Raw genomic sequence first — 23,639 nt, forward strand, 5'->3', positions numbered from 1 at the left:
TCCAATTTACATTCACTATTTCCAGTGCTTCCAACTTAACCCACTTGATTTGTACCAAGTCAACAAGGGGGATAACTTGCCACATACTCACCAATAGTTCTCTGAATAGCTGAAAAGGGTAGGCTTGTTGTCACTTATATCTATACGGTTAACTTTTCATTATTAATAACTTAAAATATCTGCCCATCTCAGAATAGCCCCCTAAACCACAGGATTGAAGACATAGAAAAAGCTACTGCTTTGATGCCGAACCTGCCACAGATAATTGTACCACAAGGACGCACTAAGTTCAAGTTGAGTCAATCACTCATATAGTGATTCAAAAATTTCTATGAAGCTTTGACCGAGAAAGTCTTTGTATAGGTCTGGACATGACTAGACACATCTGGGCTGGCAATGTGTACATCTCACTATTTAAAAGCTGTGAGAGCTAGTTTGGAAAGAGTAAAAGAGGAGAGTGATAGGCATGGATGATTTCCAAAAAAGTGTGGTATATTTGCTGGTGGTAATTAACAGAGACCTTTTTGGAAACTAGACATAAAACATAATCTATCAAAGTTACTTAGAAGTCCATCTTTTTGCTGTGACAACATAAAAGATTGTGACATTCTGGCCAATAGCTAGTGCTTGGCCAAAGCTAGCCAACTACCCAGACTGAATCTTAATCTACTATTTGTATTTCTGTAGATTTGAAAATCTCTCTTCCAACTCATCTGCTATAAAGCATACTTACTGAATAGCTATCCTGTCTTAAGAGATCCTATTGCCTTGAGCCCAGTGTGTTCTATTTTTCCATTTCTGTGCTGACAATGTCATACCAGATTTAAATCTAAATGGTAAGGATGTGAGCTAAATCCTGTTTTGAAGGAAAAAGCTAAAGTTAATTAGGCCACCCAGGAATTTATTATATCCCTATGGATCTCATAATATGCATTAGCAATGGTCAACCTAAGTTTTAATAGCATTTTTGGCACATAATTTTTCAATTCTCTTGATCTGAGTCACTGAAGAATTATCCAAGACAATCTAGAATATATAAAAGTACAACCATTACATCAATATACAGTGACCCAATGGACCCTGAATGCTTTATTTATTTACTATTAACTTGTAATTCAATCTAAAATGATCACATAAGTTCCCAACCAGGCGCTGATATTCTTTCACAGAAATCATGAGGAAAAGAACAGTCTTGGGATATTGAACAAATTTTTTCCTTCTCTCTCGCCACAGTGCCTCTACCAGTATCCCACCATATATATCTTGTTAGTTCCTTGGTGACCTGAGCATTCAGAATCCTGTATTCTACCCTTCTGTTTATTATGAAGACACTCTAGTACATGAAACTATCAAAGAGATTCTGATGACCTCAGTAGGCTCCCTTCAGTGCCTAAATGTCACAATAAAAACAGTCATGAGATATAATATTGATAAGGCAAGTGCATTTTTGAGAGTAACAGTCACAGTGAGCATTTGGAAGATATCATCTGATCATAAATAAACTCTTCAATATACTGAAGCACTGAGCCAAATAACAAAGCTAATAAAACTCCTGTGAAAGAATAGCTAGGGAAAACAAGTAAATGAGGCAAGAGAATAAGCATGGGATTTAGAGAGTGGTTTTACAGTATAGAGGTACGGTTGGGAAAGCACAAACTCATAAACTTCCTGACTCAAAAAGGCTGTGACATCAGAATGAAATGATTGAATATGTAGTGTCATTTGTTATTTGTGTCTGCCCCAAATGCATCTTTGGTTCTTAAGAGAGTATCTGCTGATTTTATTTGTTGAACAAACTGTGTTGTTAGGTGGGTAGGCATTATATATGGAGATTACATGGAGCTCAGATATAATTTCATATCTTATTGCCCCTAGTATGTAAGCAGAGTAATATGCAACTGTAGAAAATGAACTTAATTCTATGCCTTATGTTGAAAAGGGAACGTATTTTTTTCTGATGGGCAAAGAAATGAACAAGGTACAAACCTGTGGCTTTAAGAGGATACCATGTTTAAGAATGAAGCAAGGACACACACACACACACACACACACACACACACACATCAGTGCACATGCACACACATGCAGATCCAAAAGATGAAGAGACGGCAATTGCTAATAAAGTTGCCAAACCCTATTCACTTCCCCTACATTATAAACATATAGGAGCACATAGTCACTTTTGCTTTGAATTAGTTTGTGTTCATGGCATTACTGACTCAATTGACATGAGTCTGAGCAAACTCTGGGAGATAGTGAACGATATGGAATACTGGAGCGCTGCAGTCCATGGGGTCACAAAGACTTAGCGACTAAACAACAAAATTGGGTTTCATTTCTATCACTGACATTCCACAAAAAAAGTCATTATATACACACATTTTTAAGCATCAGTTCAGTTCAGTCGCTCAGTCGTGTCCAACTCTTTGCAACCCCATGAACCACAGCACGTCAGGCCTCCCTGTCCATCACCAACTCCCGGAGTCCACCAACACCCATGTCCATCGAGTCAGTGATGGCATCCAACCATCTCATCCTCTGTCATCACCTTCTCCTCCTGCCCTCAATCTTTCCCAGCATCAGGGTGTTTTCCAGTGACTCAGCTCTTCGCATCAGGTGGCCAAAATATTGGAGTTTCAACTTCAACATCAGTCCTTCAAATGAACACCCATGACTGATTTCCTTTAGGATGGACTGGTTGGATCTCCTTGCAACTCAAGGGACTCTCAAAAGTCTTCTCCAACACCACAGTTCAAAAGCATCAGTTCTTCGGCGCTTAGCTTTCTTCACAGCCCAACTCTCACATCCATACATGACCACTGGAAAAACCATAGCTTTGACTAGATGGACCTTTGTTGGCAAAGTAATGTCTCTGCTTTTGAATATGCTATCTAGGTTGGTCATAACTTTCCTTCTAAGGAGTAAGCATCTTTTAATTTCATGGCTGCAATCACCATCTGCAGTGATTTTGGAGTCCCCCAAAATAAATCTGACACTGTTTCCACTGTTTTCCCATCTATTTGCCATGAAGTGATGGGACCAGATGTCATGATCTTAGTTTTCTGAATGTTGAGCTTTAAGACAACTTTTTCACTCTCCTCTTTCACTTGCATCAAGAGGCTTTTTAGTTCCTCTTCACTTTCTGCCATAAGGGTGGTGTCATCTGTATATCTGAGGTTCTTGATATTTCTCCCGGCAATCTTGATTCCAGCTTGTGCTTCTTCCAGCCCAGAGTTCCTCATGATGTACTCTGCATATAAGTTAAATAAGCAGGGTGACAATATACAGCCTTGATGTACTCCTTTTCCTATTTGGAACTAGTCTGTTGTTTGTAGTGATGCTTTGGTGCTTTCTAAGTTCCACTTAACTTCACATTCCAGGATGTTTGGCTCTAGGTGAGTGATTACACCATCGTGATTATCTGGGTCATGATCCTTTTTGTACAGTTCTTCTGTGTATTCTTGCCACCTCTTCTTAATATCTTCTGCTTCTGTTAGGTCCAGACCATTTCTGTCCTTTATTGAGCTCATGCAAATATGATATCTCTAATTTTCTTGAACATCTCTAGTCTTTCCCATTCTGTTGTTTTCCTCTATTTCTTTGCATTGATTGCTGAGGAAGGCTTTCTTATCTCTCCTTGCTATTCTTTGGAACTCTGCATTCAGATGCTTATATCTTTCCTTTTCTCCTTTGCTTTTTGCTTCTCTTTCCACAGCTATTTGTAAGGCCTCCTCAGATAACCATTTTTCTTTTTTTGCATTTCTTTTCCATGGGGATGATCTTGATCCCTGTCTCCTGTACAATGTCATGAACCTCCATCCATAGTTCTTCAGGCACTCTGTCTATGAGATCTAGTATTATAGGGAGCTATGTACCTCCCTGTTATTTACTGGGGGTCAAACTATGATGGAGGTAATGAAGATAATGGCGACCTCCTTCGAAATGTTCCATGATGCACAGCTGCAGGCAGTGTACCAATCCTGCAGCAGGCCAGCGCCAACCCATGCCTCCACCAGAGACACCTGGACACTCATTTACATGTCTGGGTCAGTCTCTTTTGGGGTCACTGCTCCTTTCTTCTGGTCCTGGTGCTCTCAAGGTGCTTTTTTTTTTTCCCTGTGTGTGTATGTCTGCCCTCCAAGAATCTGTTTCTCAGCCCTGTGTAAGTTTGGCAGCTCTATAGTGGGGTTAATGGCGACCTCCTCCAAGAGGGTTTATGCCATACCCAGATCTGCTGCGTCCAGAGCCCCTGTCCCTGCAGCAGTCCACTGCTGACCCATACTTCCATAGGAGTCACTCAAACACAGTTCTGTCTCAGTCTCTGTGGGGTCTCTGGGTCCTGGTGCACACAAGGATTGTTTGAGCCCTCTGAGCATCTCTGGCAGGTTTGGGGTTTGATTCTAAATGTGATTTTGTCCCTCCTACCATCTTGCTGAGGCTTTTCCATTTGCCCTTGGACATGGAGTATCTCCTCAAAGTCACTCCAGCATCATACAGCCACCACTCCAGTGCTGCACAGCCACTGAAGAGTAGTTGCAGTGTGCTAATTCTCCTATAATTCCAAGTAGCATTTATACATTCAACATGAATGATGTCCTGTAAGCATCTTACATCTTGGCACTGGAGAGGCTCAAAGGCAAGAAGTGAGAAATATATGATGCAAGATCTGGAACAAGGTATTGGGTTGGCCAATACATTCATTTGGATTTTTCTGTAACATATGATGAAAAAATCTGAACAAACTCTTTGGCCAACCCAATACTATGAGGATGAACCATCAGAAAGCTTGTTACCATAGTTGTCACCAAAGCTATGGAGATGGTATAACATCATAGACAAGAGAAGTTAAATCAATATACCAGTACACACAATTGATGAAATTATAATCTATAATACCCTGTGTTGGTGAGTCAATAAATTCCACAGGGGTTTACCAAAACAAAGGAGTAGCACTCCTGCTGTGATACTTTGAAAATATATCTAAGTATGTATTACAAATATGTATTTAATCTTTAAGCAGTATCATATCATTCAAGCTTAGAGTACAGCTGCTCTCTAGAGGAGAGGCAATGAAATAAAAATTAACAATGCGACATACTAATAAAATAGGGAAATCCCAGCATTCTTCTTCAAAATGATAAAAGCCTGACCCACATTTATTCTTACCTTCTACAAAACTCGGTGTTTTACATAAGTTTTAGAGAATAAAACCAAGAGACATGAAGCAGAAAAAAACGACAAATGTTAAGAAATTAAGGTGCCTCATAACGAGTTATAAAATTGTAGTTCTTTGTTGCCCATGCACTATAGATGAGGTTGCAATATTTTAGATCACTTTAATTTATGATGAAACAGTCTTAGTTCTTTCAGCAACAGCAGATATAATTTCCTTATCTATCATTAGAATAGTTTAATACTTTCTTTAATTCACACATCATAAAGCAGAGAGCGCATTTTATATCTATTCCAATCATTCACAGTTTCTGCTTCAGAACAGAAAGCACTGTTTTCTGTTCATTCCAAAGGTAGGCTTAAGTCTAGTATCTTCATGATCCATCACAGAGTGAGAAGATACAGAGACAGTGTTTCTATTGCCACCACTTTTTCTTTATAGTCATGATTAGGGATTTGTTAGGCTTTGTAAAAAATCAGGAGCACACATTGCTGATTTTCACTGTTACAAATCCCACATTGCAATGTTGACTCCTGGGAGGAAGGAGCTTGTTTGTTACAGAATACACTGGAGACATACAGGGGTGCTCCCTACATCCCTTGCCTCTTTTCTCAATGGCAAAATCTTTCATGAGGAGAGCATATGGGCTGGGTATGAAAGTCACAGGTTAAGACAGAGCTGAGGACTTTTGAGTCGTTGTTCCCAGAGGAAACTCAACGATTACCTTACTCCTTTCATCTCCTGAGTATCTCCTCAAAAGATCCTGCCCCCTATACAGAGCATCTTTTCTTTGTATTCAAAATGCATTGGAAAGAGGAAAGAGGCACTTATAACACTGTAATAAAAATTATTCAGTCCTTAAATGATACAGACCTCAGTAAATTTAAAAATTTGGGTGAGTCTCTAAAATTTTTGTAATAGGAAGCAAAGTATGTACTATAAAGAAAAAGTCACTGATGAACTGAGAGACTGGTCACTGACCATAATTTAAAAGAGGCTCAGAAGATTCTGTGCCAAGAGAAAGCCTGATAATTTAGTCTCACCAACAATTTTGGAAATGATGGATTCTAGCTGTCTCATGAAATAATATAGGGCAGAACCCCAAGAATGTAGGGTTAAGACTTATGAGGAGAGAAGATAAATAATCAAAGGAACAAAAATGCAAAGCACTCCGATATTCTATCCTAAAGAACTATTTCATGTAAAGTACCAAGAAAATCTCAAAACCTTCATCAACATAAACCTCCAAGCAAACATTCTCAACGTTTCAAAAAGAATTCTATGTGTAATTTCTGATCTATAACCATATACAAATTTGTCTCACATTCTGAGCCCCAATATAATGCCAAGTATGGAGGGAGCATTAAAAGTGAGTTTCAAAGGAAAATAACTTGTATTTTCATACCTGAAGTGTTTCCTTTCACTATTTTAGAATATCTAGTATCTGTCACTTTGGCATGTATTACCATGTGTATATGATATTTTAAAATGTACACAATTCTTTCATACATACTATATTTCTGAGCTTCACAACAAATATATAAGGTAAAACAAGGTGATTGTCAATATTACTAATTTAATATTTCAAAGTTATTAAAAGTGAAAGCAAACCAATAAACAGAAGAATAGACGAAACAAATACCTTTTTAGTATATAAACTTTGAGACTGATTATTTAAGATCAGTTGCTAAAATGAAGTTTAAGAATGAATTATTATTAAAATTATTATTAAAGTATATTCCAAGAAAAGCACCTAAGAATATTTTGGTGACAGCTGAGAAGGGTCCTCCTAGTTTTCCTGAGGTCTTACATACAGCCTATTTGTAACTAAGGATTACCCTCCCCAGTACTTCAGCCACCTGATGCAAAGAACCCAACACATTTGAAAAGACCCTGATGCTGGGAAATATTGATGGCAGGAGGAGAAGGGGTAAACAGAAGATAAGATATGTGGATGGCATCATTGACTCTATGGACATGAGATTGAGCAAACTTCAAGAGATAGTGAAGGACAGGGAAGGCTGGCAGGCTGAAGTCCATGGGGTCACAAAGAATCAGACAGCACTGAGTGACTGAACAACTACTCTGTCTAATTCAGCAATTCTATCTCATAAACAGCATCTCAAGATGCCAAGATTAGAGATACCCAGATAATTCTCTCTGATGACTCAGATGGTAAAGAATCTACCTGCAGTGCAGGAGACCTGGGTTTGATCCCTGGGTTGGGAAGATCCCTTGGGGAAAAGAATGGCAACCCACTCCATTATTTTTGCCTGGAGAATCCCATGGACAGAGGAGTCTGTTGGGCTAGAGCCCATGGGACCATGAAGAACTGGACACAACTGAGCGACTAACACAGATCATTACACAAAAATAATTTGTGGAAAAATACTCTTCTCACTTTCCAGGGCAATTTTTAAAAATATATTGAAATAGGATATTTACTCTTCTGGCTACATATGTGACTGGTAATAAATACTATGCACAGGTAACTACTATGCTATAACAAAAACAGAATCACTGAGCTAATCTATCAAGTGTGACTTGGTTATGAACAAAGTAGAAAATGAAACTTTAAATGCAAATTATAATTTTATCAAACTACTTGACACCTACTCCATAACACAGTTAAAAGTATCCTATGATGGTTAATAGTTCACATGCCTGATTGTACATCTTGTTTCTTTGCCCCAAGGCTGAGCACTATCTGAGCAGGCCACTTAAATTCAGTTTCCCAACTTCTTTTACTTTTGTTTGTTTGCTTTTGAAACATAACAGACTCTACATCATTGAACTATTATAAGGACTAAATAAATTAGTTTGTATAAAACACATAGAATAGCCACTATCACATTTCAAGTGCTACTTAGGGTTCATAACACAGTACAGGAAGCAGTGACAAAAAAAATCTCAAAGAAAAAGAAATCCAAGAAGGCAAAGCAGTGGTCTGAGGAGGCTTTACAAATAGGAAAGAAGAGAAGTGAAAGGCAAGGGAGACAGTGAAATAAATACCCAACTGAATACAGAGTTCCAGAGAATAGCAAGGAGGGCTATGAAGGCCTTCTTAAATGAACAATGAATAGAAATAGAGGAAAACAATAGAATAGGAAAGACTAGAAATCTTCTCAAGAAAATTGGAGATATCAAGGGAACAGTTCATGCTAGGATGAGCATGATAAAGGACAGAAATAGTATGGACCTAGCAGAAGAGATTAAGAAGAGGTGGCAAGAATACACAGAACTATACAACAAAGGCCTTAATGACCAGATAACCACAATGGTGTGGGCACTTACCTAGAGTTGGGCATCCTGGAGTATGAAGTCAAGTGAAACTTAAGAAAAATTACTATAAACAAAGCTAGTGGAGCTGATGGAATTCCAACTGAGCTATTCAAAATTCTAAAAGAAGATGCTGTTTAAGTATTGCACTCAATACATCATCAAATTCGGAAAACTGAACAATGGTCACAAGACTACAAAAGATCAGTTTTCATTCCAGTCCCAAAGAAGGGCAATTCCAAAGAATGTTCAAACCACCATACAATTGCACTCATTTCACATGTTAGCAAGGTTGTGCTCAAAATCCTTCAAACTAGGTTTCAGCAGTACAAAAACATATCCAGATGTACAAGATGAATTTCAAAGAGGTAGAGGAACCAGAGATCAAATTGCCAACACCTGTTGGGTCATGGAGATAGCAAGGAGTTCCAGAAACACATCTACTTCTGCTTCATTGACTATCCTAAAGCCTTTGATTTTGTGGAGCATAGCAAACTGGAAAATTCTTAAAGTAATAAGAATACCAGACCACCTTACCTGTCTCCTGAGAAACCTATATGGACCAAGAAGCAATGGAACCAGACATGGAACAATGGACTGGTTCAAAATTAGGAAAGGAGTACATCAAGGCTGTATACTGACACCCTGTTTATTTAACTTATATACAGAGCACATCAATGTGAAATGCCAGACTCAATAAATCACAAGCTGGAATCAAGATTGCCAGGAGAAATATCAACTTCAGATATGCAGATGATACTACTCTAATGGCAGAAAGTGAAGAAGAAATAAAGAGCCTCTTGATGACAGTGAAAGAGGAGAGTGAAAAAACTGGTTTAGAACTCAACATTCAAAAGACATGGCATCCAGTCCCATCACTTCATGGCAAACAGAGGCAAAAAGTGAAGATGGTGGCAGACTTTATTTTCTTGGGCTCCAAAATCAGTGCAGACAGTGACTGCAACCATGAAGTTAAAAGATGCTTGCTCCTTGGAAGGAAGGCTATAACAAACAGTTTATTAAAAAAGCAGAGACATCACTTTGATGACAAAAGTCCATAGAGTCAAAGCTATGGTTTTTCCAGCATATATGGATGTGAGAGTTGAACCATAAAGAATGCTGATCACTGAAGAACTAATACTTTTGAATTGTGATGCTGGAAGTCTCTTGAGAGTCCCTTTGACTGTAAGGAGGTCAAACCAGTCAATCCTAAAGGAAATCAACTCGGAATATACAGTGGAAGAACTGTTGTTGAAATAAGCTCCAATATTTGGCTCCCTGATACAAAAAGCTGACTCATTGGAAAAGACCCTGATGCTGGGAAAGATTGAGAGCAAAAGGAGAAGGTGGCAGCAGATGAAGAGACAATTAGACAGTATCACCAACTCAATGGTCATGAATCTGAGTAAACTCTGGGAGATAGTGAAGGATAGGGGAGCCTGGTGTGATGCAGTCCATAGGGTTGCAAAGAGTCGGACACAACTTAGTGACTGAACAACATTATTATTCACCTGACTTTTACTCATTTTACTCATTCTAAGTCTAAACCAGTATCTATGTTAATACTAATCATTCATCATTCTCACCTTATTGATATTGCCTTTGCTGTCTTTTCTAATGGAATATTTATATTTGGGATGTTTTTATTTCACAGAAGTCAGTTGTTTTCTTTTCTGAAAGATGCTCAGATGAGAGATTTATTTCCCCAGGTGGAACTGCTCACATCCTTGCTCAGCACAGACTTTGAGGGAATTAATCAGTTTACTTTTCCTTAGGATAAGATAAAACAATAAATTTGATGCTTTATTTATATAGTATGTACCCAGAAAATAATTATCTTCTTTTTCAATAGTATACTACCCAGTTCTTCAAATGAAGTCATTGACAGTTTACCTTAAAAATGAAAATGAAAAAGCTTATATAAAACCTCAGCAGATTTATTTTACTCTGTTGCTCCACTCCACACACCCCCAGGGTAGTTACATATGATTAAATTTACCTTTCTGTCCCTTAACTTTCAGATGTTTGTATATATTAGCTTTTCCCTGTTTGGTCTCTTAAAGGTTTTTCCTCTGGAAACCAATCTGTTTATGAAATCAATTGATAATGAGCCTAGAAATGAGGCCTGGAAAATTTATAACCATATGCTATTCTCAGCTACTCTGAAACTTCACAAGCTTACAGTATAATTAAATAAGCTTAAACATAATACAAGTAGACTATTTAAAGACTCTAAGAGCATCTAAAAAGATTCTTAAAATATTTTATTACTTTAGAAATTAAACCACTTTGGTCAGCTAGTAAGGAGATTAAAGCTATATTTTAAAATACGTTTAAATTAAAATGTATTTATAAGGTATAACATAGTCACTTAAAAGTCTCATCTGGTTCAGAAAAACCTAATAATGGAAGTAAATGCCTTTTGCACATTTAGACATGGCATATGGTATCCATATTACGCTGAAGGAAAAATAACAATGTTTGCAGCTCAATGAGAATACCAAAATTGATTTAAGCTTCTTTTCATTGGAGCAAAATTTATTACATTCATCATGAGCAAGTGAGAATTTAATTTTCTAATAAGACCTTTATTAGCATTAAAAAAACCTGTTTGCTTTCTCTACAAAGGATATTTCCAAGTCATTAAAAATGGTTATTTTTTTTGAATTAAAAAGTTAGGAGCTAGAAGTAATTTTTTAACTAGAAATGAAATTGCTATATATCATTCCAATTGGAAAATCTTTGAAAAAAACTTCAACATTTTATAAAAATGAAAGAACTAAGGTACATGAACTTCTGGCTTCTCGTATAGACTCTAGCAAACTTAAAAATTGCCACTTTCTGCTAAAAACATGCAAAAAGCTCAACAAATGGAAAAATCAACAAGTTTTCTTAGATCTGGCAGGGAAGGGGTCTGCTGCTTCCGTGTTTGACAGGCAAATAGAGAGAATCATAACTCCCTGGCACAGAAACTCAGGAGCAGAAACTTCTGCAAGAATTAGAGGCAGGGTGAGGAAATTGAATGTTGAGTAAAACAAATTGCTGGAGGCTCAGCAGGAACAAGTCACAGTTAAAAGTTCCAAGAGAATCTACTAATAAAAGGGGTTTTACACTTTTGTGAGTTTTTCTCTAAGAGTTCTAATAGGTACTCACAGTGAATATCAGATAAAAATCTCCTCTCACTTCCAGCAGGGAGAGGAGGAAAGAAAGGAACCACTTTGAAATACCTCAGAGCATTTCTTTTCTCCTTACCGAGACTTGGTCTTAGGAGAAACTATTTTACTATAACCTAGTCTGCTGGGGTTTTTATCAGACTAAGGTAGGGGGCAGATATCCAACTATAGTCAGCTCTGATTTTTCACCTGAGGGAAGAGAACTATCCAACGCTAAGCTCTTGAGCCTTCCACATAGGGTAGGGAAATACACAATCCAGTCTCTCCAGCTATCCCTACTTAAGAGCAATGAGGGGATACTAAGAAGATCACAGGTGGTGTTCACAGACTAGGGGCATAAGGTCTCCAAAAGCCTGAGACTTAATCATGGGACATAGAATGGTTCACCTCCCCACTATACAACACTACTGAAGACTATTACAGTTCCTTTAACCTAAAACATTATGTCTGCCTTTGAATAAAATAGTAAGCACAAAGCATACTAAAAGGAAAAATGAACAAATTTTTAAGAGACTAAATGAACACCACAATCAGAGGCAGATGTAACAGGTATATTTGAATTATCAGAGCAGTAATTTATAAAAACTATGATATGTATGCTAAAGGTGTTCACAGGAAAAGTAGACAACATGTGAAAACAGATGGATAATGTAAATGGGAAGATGGAAATCCTAAGAAATAATTAAAAAGAAATGCTGGAGATCAAAAATATTGTAACAGAAATGAAGAGTTCTTGACAGGCTCATTAGCAGACTAGACACTGGTGAGAAACAAATACCTGAATACAATCCTAAATGTAAAATGCAAAAATTTAAAACTCATAGAACAAAGAAGAAAACCTGGATGACCTTGAGTATGCTGATACATTTTTTAAACACAATAGGAAAGACATGATCCATGACAGAAATAAATGATAAGCTGGACTTCACCAAAATTCAACACTTCTGTTCTTCAAAAGGCACTTATCAAGAGAATGAGAAGGCAAGATGTAGACTGGGAGAAAATATTTGCAAAAGACAAACTCAAAAATAGGAACACAAACAACCAAATTGATCAGTGGCACAAAGACTTTAACAAGTACCCCACCAAAGAAGATATCCAGATGCCAAATAAGCATATAAAACTAAGTTCCACATCACATGTCACCAGGTAAATACAGAGAAAAAGAGTAAGATGTTGTTAGAAAGGAAAAAAATTAATAACATCAAATTCAGGCCAGATTGGGGAGCAGTGGGAACTCTCATACATTGCTGGTGGGAATACGAAATGATATAGCCACTTTGGAAAGCAGTTTGGTGATTATGTATAAAACTGAATATATTCCCATCATACAATCCTGCAACTGTGCTCTTTGGGGGTAAATGCCAAAGAGCACAGCTGAAAACTTATGACCCCACAAAAACTTGAACAGGGATGTTTATGGAAGCTTTAATGATAATCGCCAAAACATAGAGGAAACCAAAATGTTCTTCACTAGATAAATGGGTAAATAAACTGTTACACAAAGGCAATGCAAAACTATTCACTGCTAAAAGAAATGAGCTATCAAGCCATTAAAATATATGAGGGAAACTTAAATGCATATTGTGTGTGAATGTTCAGTCGTGTCTGACTCTTTTGCGATCTCATGGACTATAGCCTGCCAGGCTCCTCTATCTGCGCGATTTTCTAGGCAAGAATACTGGAATGGGTTATCATTTCCTTCTCCAGGGTATCTTCCTGACCCAGGAATAGAACCCGCATCTTATGCGTCTCCTGCATTGGCAGGTGGATTCTTTACCACTGCACCACCTGGGAAACCTAAATGCATACTACCAGGTGAAATAAGCCAGTCTGAGAAGGCTTCATACAATATGATTCCAAGCATATAACATTCTGTAAAAGGCAGAACTATGGAGACAATAAAGAGATCAGAGCCTGCCAAAGATCCATGACTGGGACTTGGGGATGAATAAGCAGGTTAATAGAGGATTTTAAGTGCAGTGAAAATATTCTGTATGATATTTAATGACAGATATATGTCATTTTTACAAACCTATAGAATGTGCAAAGCCAAGAGGGAGTCCTAAGCTAAACTAAGAATTTCCATGATTGTGATGTCAACTTAACTTCATTCTTGTTGTTGTTGTTATTGTTTTAATTTTTATTTTTACTTTATTTTACTTTACAATACTGTATTGGTTTTGCCATACATTGACATGAGTCGTCCATGGGTGTACATAAGTTCCCAAACATGAACTCCCCTCCCACCTCCCACCCCATATCATCTCTCTGGATCATCCCTGTGCACTAGCCCCAAGCATCCTGTATCCTGCATCGAACATAGACCAGCGATTCGTTTCTTACATGATAGTATACATGTTTGAATGCCATTCTCCCAAATCATCCCACCCTCTCCCTCTCCCTCAGAATCCAAAAGTCCATTCTACACATCTGTGTCTCTTTTGCTGTCTCGCATACAGGGTCATCATTGCCATCTTTCTAAATTCCATATATATGTGTTAGTATACTGTATTGGTGTTTTTCTTTCTGGCTTACTTCACTCTGTATAATCGGCTCCAGTTTCATCCATTTCATTAGAACTGATTCAAATGTATTCTTTTTAATGGCTGAGTAATACTCCATTGTGTATATGTACCATAGCTTTCTTATCCATTCATCTGCTGATGGACATCTAGGTTGTTTCCCTGTCCTGGCTATTATAAACAGTGCTGCGATGAACATTGGAGTACACTTGTCTCTTTCTATTCTGGCTTCCTTGGTGTGTATGCCCAGCAGTGGGATTGATGGGTCATAAGGCAGTTCTATTTACAATTTTTTAAGGAATCTCCACACTGTTCTCCATAGTGGCTGTACTAGTTTGCATTCCCACCAACAGTGTGAGAGGGTTCCCTTTTCTCCACACCCTCTCCAGCATTTATTGCTTGCAGATTTTTGAATTGCAGCCATGCTGACTGGTGTGAAGTGGTACCTCATTGTGGTCTTGATTTGCATTTCTCTAATAATGAGTGACGTTGAGCATCTTATCATGTGTTTGTTAGCCAACTGTATGTCTTCTTTGGAGAAATGCCTATTTAATTCTTTGGCCCATTTGTTGATTGGGTCATTTATTTTTCTGGAATTGAGCTGCATAAGTTGCTTGTATATTTTTGAGATTAGTTGTTTGTCAGTTGCTTCATTTGCTACTATTTTCTCCCATTCAGAAGGCAGTCTTTTCACCTTGCTTATATTTTCCTTTGTTGTGTAGAAGCTTTTAATTTTAATTAGGTCCCATTTGTTTATTTTTGCTTTTATTTCCAGTATTCTGGGAGGTGGATCATAGAGGATCCTGCTGTGATTTATGTCGGAGAGTGTTTTGCCTAAGTTCTCCTCTAGGAGTTTTATAGTTTCTGGTCTTACGTTTAGATCTTTAATCCATTTTGAGTTTATTTTTGTGTGTGGTGTCACAAAGTGATCTAGTTTCATTCTTTTACAAGTGGTTGACCAGTTTTCCCAGCACCACTTGTTAAAGAGATTGTCTTTACTCCATTGTATATTCTTGCCTCCTTTGTCAAAGATAAGGTGTCCATATGTATGTGGATTTATCTCTGGGCTTTCTATTTTGTTCCATTGATCTATATGTCTGTCTTTGTGCCAGTACCATACTGTCTTGATGACTGTGGCTTTGTAGTAGAGCCTGAAGTCAGGCAAGTTGATTCCTCCAGTTCCATTGTTCTTTCTCAAGATTGCTTTGGCTGTTGGAGGTTTTTTGTATTTCCATACAAATCTTGAAATTATTTGTTCTAGTTCTGTGAACAATATGGCTGGTAGCTTGATAGGGATTGCATTGAATTTGTACATTGCTTTGGGTAGTATACTCATTTTCACTATATTGATTCTTCTGATCCATGAACATGGTATATTTCTCCATCTATTAGTGTCCTCTTTGATTTCTTTCATCAGTGTTTTATAGTTTTCTATATATAGGTCTTTAGTTTCTTTAGGTAGATATATTCCTAAGTATTTTATTCTTTTCGTTGCAATGGTGAATGGAACTTGTTTCCTTAATTTCTTTTTCTACTTTCTCATTAATAGTGTATAAGGAATGCAAGGGATTTCTGTGTGTTGATTTTATATCCTGCAACTTTACTATATTCATTGATGAGCTCTAGGTAATTTTCTGGTGGAGTCTTTAGGGTTTTCCATGTAGACGATCATGTCATCTGCAAACAGTAAGAGTTTTACTTCTTCTTTTCCAATTTGGATTCCTTTTATTTCTTTTTCTGCTCTGATTGCTGTGGCCAAAACTTCCAGAACTATGTTGAATAGTAGCAGTGAAAGTGGGACACCGCTTTGTCTTGTTCCTGACTTTAGGGGAAATGCTTTCCATTTTTCACCATTGAGGATAATGTTTGCTGTGGGTTTGTCATATATAGCTTTTATTATGTTGAGGTATGTTCCCTTCTATTCCTGCTTTCTGGAGAGTTTTTATCATAAATGGATGTTGAATTTTGTCAAAGGCCTTCTCTGCATCTATTGAGATAATCATATGGTTTTTATTTTTCAATTTGTTAATGTGGTGAATTACATTGATTGATTTGTGGATATTGAAGAATCCTTGCATCCCTGGGATAAAGCCCACTTGGTCATGGTGTATGATCTTTTTAACGTGTTGTTGGATTCTGATTGCTGTGCAATTCTGGTGGTAATGGATGAGTGTATGCATGTGCTGGGCCAGGGAGAATATGGTAAATCTCTGTACTTTCATTCCTATTATAAACCTACAATTGCCCTAAAAAAGTCTTTGATAAAATGAAAAAAAAACAAACAAACAACAACAACCCCATAATCTACCTTAAAACTTTCTGAAATATTTACTTAAGTATATTCAGAATAACTGAACTATCCTAGATTCAAGAAATATTACCTAAAATACTATAATGCCTTCTGCTTCAGTTCAGTTCAGTTGCCTACTACTATGTATATAAAATTGCTAGAGTGTGGGGTTCAAGAATACTGAGAAAAAGAGAAAATAAATAGAACATTCAGAAGTTTCCCCAAAAGACGAGAGATATGCACTGAACCTTCTTATACTAGTACAATTTGAATGAGGCTAGACTCATTCATAAAAAGGATGAACCTGCGCAAATTGTAAGAAACATGGTGTAGGATAGGAAGCACTTAACAGTAATCCCTGTGAACATTAAAATCATGCTGATCATGGTCTCCACAGCAACCAACAATGAAAAGTAGGTTTGAATGAATATTGAGTCTGTTTCATTTTAAGAATTTTTTTTAAGTTTAATCTGGATTTCTTATTTAAAATACTAATGAGAGAAATGTAAAGAAATCATTGATTAACTTGCAGATTGAATAAGTAGTAGGCTGACTATTCCATACATGAACAAAAAGGGATCCAAAGTGATACCTGACTAACTTTTGGAATTCAAAAAGTAAAAAGATCATAAAGATTTCCGGAAAACTAAAATAGGAGAAAATAAAATGCCATTAGGAATCTCAATAGGCTTATTAGTGAGAGAAAACTTAAGATACAAGCATTTAATAACATTATGATAAAAGTTACTTTGAATCTAATATTGTATATCCAGCAAATCTCCAGATTAAGTGTGACAACACAGTAAAGAGAAATATCAGACATATACAATCTCTCTTCTCCCTCTCCATTTCCATTTCCTCTTCCTCCCCTTTCCCCTGTCCCCACATACCTTTCCTTAGGAAACTACTGACCTGGAAGCTATTCAATCACAAAGATTAAACAAAATAAATAAACAGACAAACAAAGATCAAGACATCAGAATCCAGGAAAAAACAGCTTCGCTCAGTTGAATCAAAACATATAGAAACCAATCTATTTTTCAGTAGGAGGTCAGAAGTCTCTGGAATGTTGATCTCCAGGAGAATAAAATTGTAATCAATAGATTCTAAGATACAGTTCAGAATTCAGAAAGAGAAATAGTGACTGGCATACAAGAAGTCAGATATAATTCACAGAAAGCTTTACTTTGAACTGAGCAGTGCCTACAGGGCCTATCAAGGTAAATAGTGACTAGTTACTTCAGTTCAGTTCAGTTCAGTCACTCAGTCGTGTCCAACTCTTTGCAACCCCATGAATCACAGAATGCCAGGCCTCCCGGTCCATCACCATTTCCCAGAGTTCACCCAGACCCACGTCCATTGAGTCCGTAATGCCATCCAGCCATCTCACTGGGTCATCCCCTTCTCCTCCTGTCCCCAATCTCTCCCAGCATCACAGTCTTTTCCAATGAGTCAGCTCTTCTCATGAGGTGTCCAAAGTACTGGAGCTTCAGCTTTAGCATCATTCCTTCCAAAGAAATCCCAGGGTTGATCTCCTTAACTAAACATTATTATATGCATGCTGGATGTTTCCAGGCTAACTTGGTTAAGGTGAGAACTTAGCCAAGCTAGAGCTGTGTATCATAGAATGCCCACCTTTGTATGATACCAGGTTAGAGTTTAAAAAAAAAAGAGAAAGATACATGCGAGTTGGAAGAAAAAAAATACAACAATTGTCATTAATATCAGAAGGCTCTCTTGAGCAGATGTGCTTACAAACAAGTATAGATCAGCTTATCCAACTTGTCTTTGATGTCCCCTGATTTGTATCTTGATTATTTCTCAGATTACAGACCTAACTTCTATCAGCTCTCTATCAGATGAACAACTGCAGAACAACAGAGGTGGTAATTATGTAACAGCACACCTTCCTGTCACTGTCCCCATAAGCTAACCTTCATAGATCTATTTTAACTGCTGGATTTTGGTTGGGTTTTCAGATTTCACCAAAAGCTCTGACTTGTTCAGCTGTGCTGGTCCTTCAGAGGAGCAATTCATGATAATTCCTATAATTCTCTCTTACTTTCTGACCTTTATTTCTCCAGCTATTGCCACAGACCTAATATCTAAAATCAGTTCTTTAATCTCATAATACTCTACTCTTAGTCTATGTCTAGAGATTCAGAGATAAAGATTTTGGTATCAACAGTGGCTCCACGGAAAGAGACACTTAAGAATAGAAATGTATAGTTGGATTATCCATCTGAAAAGATTAAGCTGGGCTAATGAGACCACTGCTGGGGATAAATAGGACATACCTAGTATTTATTATGTCTTCTTGGCAAGAGTTACTAAAATTAAGATCTTTAGCCACTTGGAGTAAAATGTTTTCAGAAGGCAAGGCTGTGGGCAATCAACTAATTGTTACCACAGAGCCAAATAACAATTTAGTGGAAATAAACAGTATAATAATTATGGGTGTGTGTAACTGCTTCTAAACTGATATAGGGTGAAAAATGTGGAGCTTAGGACTTCAAATTCCCAATAAAAATTTGAATAATAAACTAGAACACTTCTATTCTGCCCTGAAAGTAACCTGTATCTCTTCTAGTCTCAGTGTTAAGACTTAAAAATCTGAAAATCAAGACAAATAAGCATTGTAGGTTCTTTTTTTAATGTCAATATTAGGATAGTCTGTGAAGGAGTGGAACACTGGAAATTGTAATGAAAATACAGTGGAACTCAGATGAGACGGAACACTTCGAAGCTCTGCCAAATCTCAGTTACCAGTAGAAACAGCTCAGTCTTCCCCATGAATGGATTCTTTTTACTTTTCCTGAAGAACTTATAACAGGTTTTCTTGGAATAGTTGCCTTGTGAATTAACAGAGATCCTGCTCAAGACAGATTCCTGGGTCAGGAAGATCCTCTACAGAAGGAATAGGTTATCCACTCCAGTATTCTTGGTCTTCCCTTGTGGCTCAGCTGGTAAAGAATCCACCTGCAATGTGGAAGACCTGATTTCAATTCCTGAGTTGGGAAGCTCCCCTGGAGAAGGGAAAGGCTACCCGCTCCAGTATTCTGGCCTGGAGAATTCCATGGACTGTGTAGACCATGAGGTCACAAAGAGTTGGACATGACTGAGTGCCTTTCACCTCACTTCACTACTGCTCAAGACATATCTACATAATATCTCATGACACCTAGGTTTATAATCAGATTTAGTATCGATAGGCCCCAGGAGCATGGATTGGAATGTGAGCCCTGAGAAAAGGCTGGAACTTAATAGAATTATAAGATTTTGCTAATTTGCTTCATCAGAACTGGAATACATATGAAAGTGAATTATGAGGATTTTGGGTCAGAATGGAAGGAGAAGGGGATGACAGAGGATGAAATGGTTGGATGGCATCACTGACTCAATGGAAATGAGTTTGAGCAAGCTCCAGGAGTTGGTAATGGACAGGGAGGCCTGGCATGCTGCAGTCCATGGGGTTGCAAAGAGTCAGACATGACTGAGTAACTGAACTGAAATGAAATGAACTGTTCCACTTGGGTATTATCTTCCAAAATTTCTGGTTTAAATAAGCTGAAACAGTGTGGTGGAGGTCTAAAAACTGTCTTATATGTTTGAAAACTGAACTGAGATGTGATCTGTATTGAATCAAGCTGAGATGTTGGAATGTACATGATTTACTGAAGAAATTCCTCAAACTTAGGATACTTGAGTTGATTTATAACAAAAAGTGTTTAACCCAGAGGACAATGAATTTTTCCTTTAAGGAGAGATGGCCAAAGATATGGAACTACTAATTTGTGAACAGTGACTAATGGTATATTTGGGTGCTCAAATATTGTGCTGGAAGACAATGGGAAAACTAGTGACAATGGATATAGGAAGCAGTATGCCAATGCTCATTATGAGTAATAACCTCACATAAGAGAGACTCTCAATAGTATCAATAATCAGGTACATAAAATAAAAGATTTAATGAATGTTAGTTACCATCTCTTCCCAGGCCTCCTGTCCCAGCTGGCCATGGTGGCAGGGTTTAAGTTCATATATGAGCCCAGAAACTTGGATTTCACTTCATCAAGGCTAATATGGCTATAGCTACTGATGGGAACCCAACTACCAATGGCACAAATTAACAAGAGTCTACAATTATCCAGGGACACCAACCAGCCACTAAGTGGTTAATTGGTTACATTAGACTATTTCCATTATGAGCTTCCCTGATTGCTCGATGGCAAAGAATCTGCCTGCAGTGCAGGAGACATGGGTTCAATCCCTGGGTTGGGAAAATCCCCTGGAGGAGGGCATGAGACGCACTCCAGTATTCTTGCCTGGAGAATCCCCATGAAAGAGACAGTACTTTATTCTCATTGAAACTGGCATTTATTTTTATTATATATTTTGTTTCCTGAATACAATGATTCTACCAAAACCCCCATCTGATGACATTACTATGCATACCACTTAGTGTTGCTTCTGACTAGGGAGTTCACATTATAGAAAATAATGTGAACTAATAGATCAAACGGGCTTCCCTGGTAGCTCAGTGGTAAAGAATCTGCCTCCCAAAGCAGGAGATGTTGGTTAGATCCTTGGGTAGGGAAGATCCCCTGGAGAAGGAAATGATAACCCACTCCAGTATTCTTGTCTGGTAAATCCCATGGACAGAGGGAGCCTGGCGGGCTACAGTCCTTGGGGTTGTGAAAGAGTTGCCACTTTAGCAACTAATCAACAACAACAAGTAGATTAAAGCATAATGCAATTCATTGCTCTTACAACATTTCCCACCATCATGAAACAGCTGGCTTGACAGATTAGAAGACAGTATTTTAAAGATGCACTGAAAACAACACAGAATGAAAACACTTCAAGGCTTTGAGCTTGTATCTTCTAGGGTGTTATAGTCTCTGAATCTCTGATAAATATACAGCAATCTTTCTCCTACTTCCAGAACCCATGGATCCAGGGATCAAGGCATGAAAATGGTGAATGTTATTCTAACTATGGCCACAGTGAACCATTAGAAAAAATTTCCTTATAAATATACAGATTTGGCCAGAGTGGACGAATACTTCCAACAGGTGACAAAATAAAATTATTCTATTAACCAGATGACGAGGCTGCCACTTAGCAAATTTTGGTTTTTCCTGCTGATGAATCAATAAGCAATGAGTGGAGTAACTGTACTACTTGGAGTGACTGATCCTTATTACTAAGGAAAATCGGAGTTTTTTCTTATAAAATGGAGATATGGATGTAGCCTGTCTTCCAATGAGTCTTCTGTTGGCATAGATTTTTCCTTAGCTTTACCCTTTATTAAACATGCATGCACTAAATACTTCATGCAAATTGTCTCACTGAATATTTTTAAGGACCCAGCAAGAGATGCCATGTCCTAGTTTCAGAGATGGAAAATCAAGTGTCCCTGAGATGAGGTAATTTGCTCACAGTTGCCAAGCAGAAAGTGGTGGAGTCAAGATTTAAACCTTGGTCACTTTGATACCATAACTTTGTTTTTTCTAGCATCTCCTGCTGCATCTCCTCCTGACATTTTCCCCCCCTCTTTATTTAAGAAAGCTTCTCTGACTTGGAGGCAAACATAGTAAACTACTTCTGGCTTGAAATTAAATGGCTGAGGCTAGACCAACACTATCTATTAAAAATATAAAATAAGATGCACACATAACTTAAAATTTTCTAGTGGTCACATTGAAAAGAATAAAAATATACAGGTGACATTAATTTACATAATGTTTTATTTAATACTATATTACAAATATTACCACTTCAACATGAAATAAATACAAAGTTACTGAAATATGGAGTACAATTTACATTTACAGGACATTCAAGACTAGACACATTTCAAATGCTTGATGGCCACTCCCGGCTATTGGATATCAAACTGGCTCATAAAGCTCCAGACTAAACCTCCAACAGAGATTCCAATTACATTGTCTCTTAAAGGTGATATATCTGAAGAGGAGGGCAGGGTGGGGACATTGAACAAGACAACTTTGCCTGTACCTTGATTAATCTCTTAAGCCATTCAGAGGAATAAATTGCAGAAACCCCTGAGAATGGATAATGTCAAAGTAAAATTGTAGCATGCAAAGATAAATAGTCAAGTAGGATTTTATTTAAGATTGCTGCAAGTAAGGTGTGGACTAATTGTATTTACTCATTTAATATAAAGTATAACAGTTGGTACACTGGATCCTGGTCATTTATTTTTCATGGCTGAAATCTCAGTATTATGTGTGCTTTTGTCTTGTAATGGACTTCAAATTTATACACACATACATCATTCTCACTTCTCAGCTATAATTAATTATAACCATCTTCAGTCAAATTCAGGAGCCAAAGATATAAATGATTCTCACTAGATTTTAAGCTAAATTTGGGCACAAGTATGCTACAGAGAATTTTGCTGATATATATCCAAGTTCTGATTATTGGGGCAGAACCAAGGACACACACACAGATGCACGCGCTCACACACACACACACACACACACACACACCTTCTAGGAGTATTTTTAACTATAAATTCACAAAAGCAAGGAGAAAGCTTTTTATGTCAGATAACAAGATTTTGGGTAAATCTCTTCTGAGTATTGAACAGGACCCAGGATTCTGAATAGTGGAAAATATCTCATTTCCCCAGAGAGGTCAGGGACCTTTTTCTCCTGTAGGTCCCCTCCCCTCTGGGTCCTAGTCCATACTTTAGACGTGTAAGTAACAGTCTTTTTATTTATTTTTTCTCTCCTTTTGAAGTTAAAAGCACCCAAGGTACACATGATTCTCAGTATAGTCCGTATTCTATGAGGAACTCTTAATCAAGTTTATATAAATGGCACAGACTATTCCTTAATGTATTTCTTGATGTATTTCAATCATCCAGTAAGAAAACTAGTGATTTGGGAATTATAAAATAAATATGAAAATATTGGTTTTTAAAACACTATAACATATTTCATAACAAAAATCTCTGCTACTTAAAAAAATAGAACTTTCATTTGCATTACAAACTTCCTAAGCTAAGAAATCACATCCTGAGGCAAGACAGTTTCACTCTTTGACCAAGCTGTTGACTCCAAAATTCAAGGTTTGATACCTACCCAACCTTTCTTCCCAAAATATTAACAAGATTATAAAGAACTAGGTTAATAATTCATAAAAAGCTGGGCATTTTCTTTCAATAT

The sequence above is a fragment of the Capra hircus genome, chromosome 26, assembly GCF_001704415.2.
Source record: "Capra hircus breed San Clemente chromosome 26, ASM170441v1, whole genome shotgun sequence".
NCBI classification, from domain to species: domain Eukaryota; kingdom Metazoa; phylum Chordata; class Mammalia; order Artiodactyla; family Bovidae; genus Capra; species Capra hircus.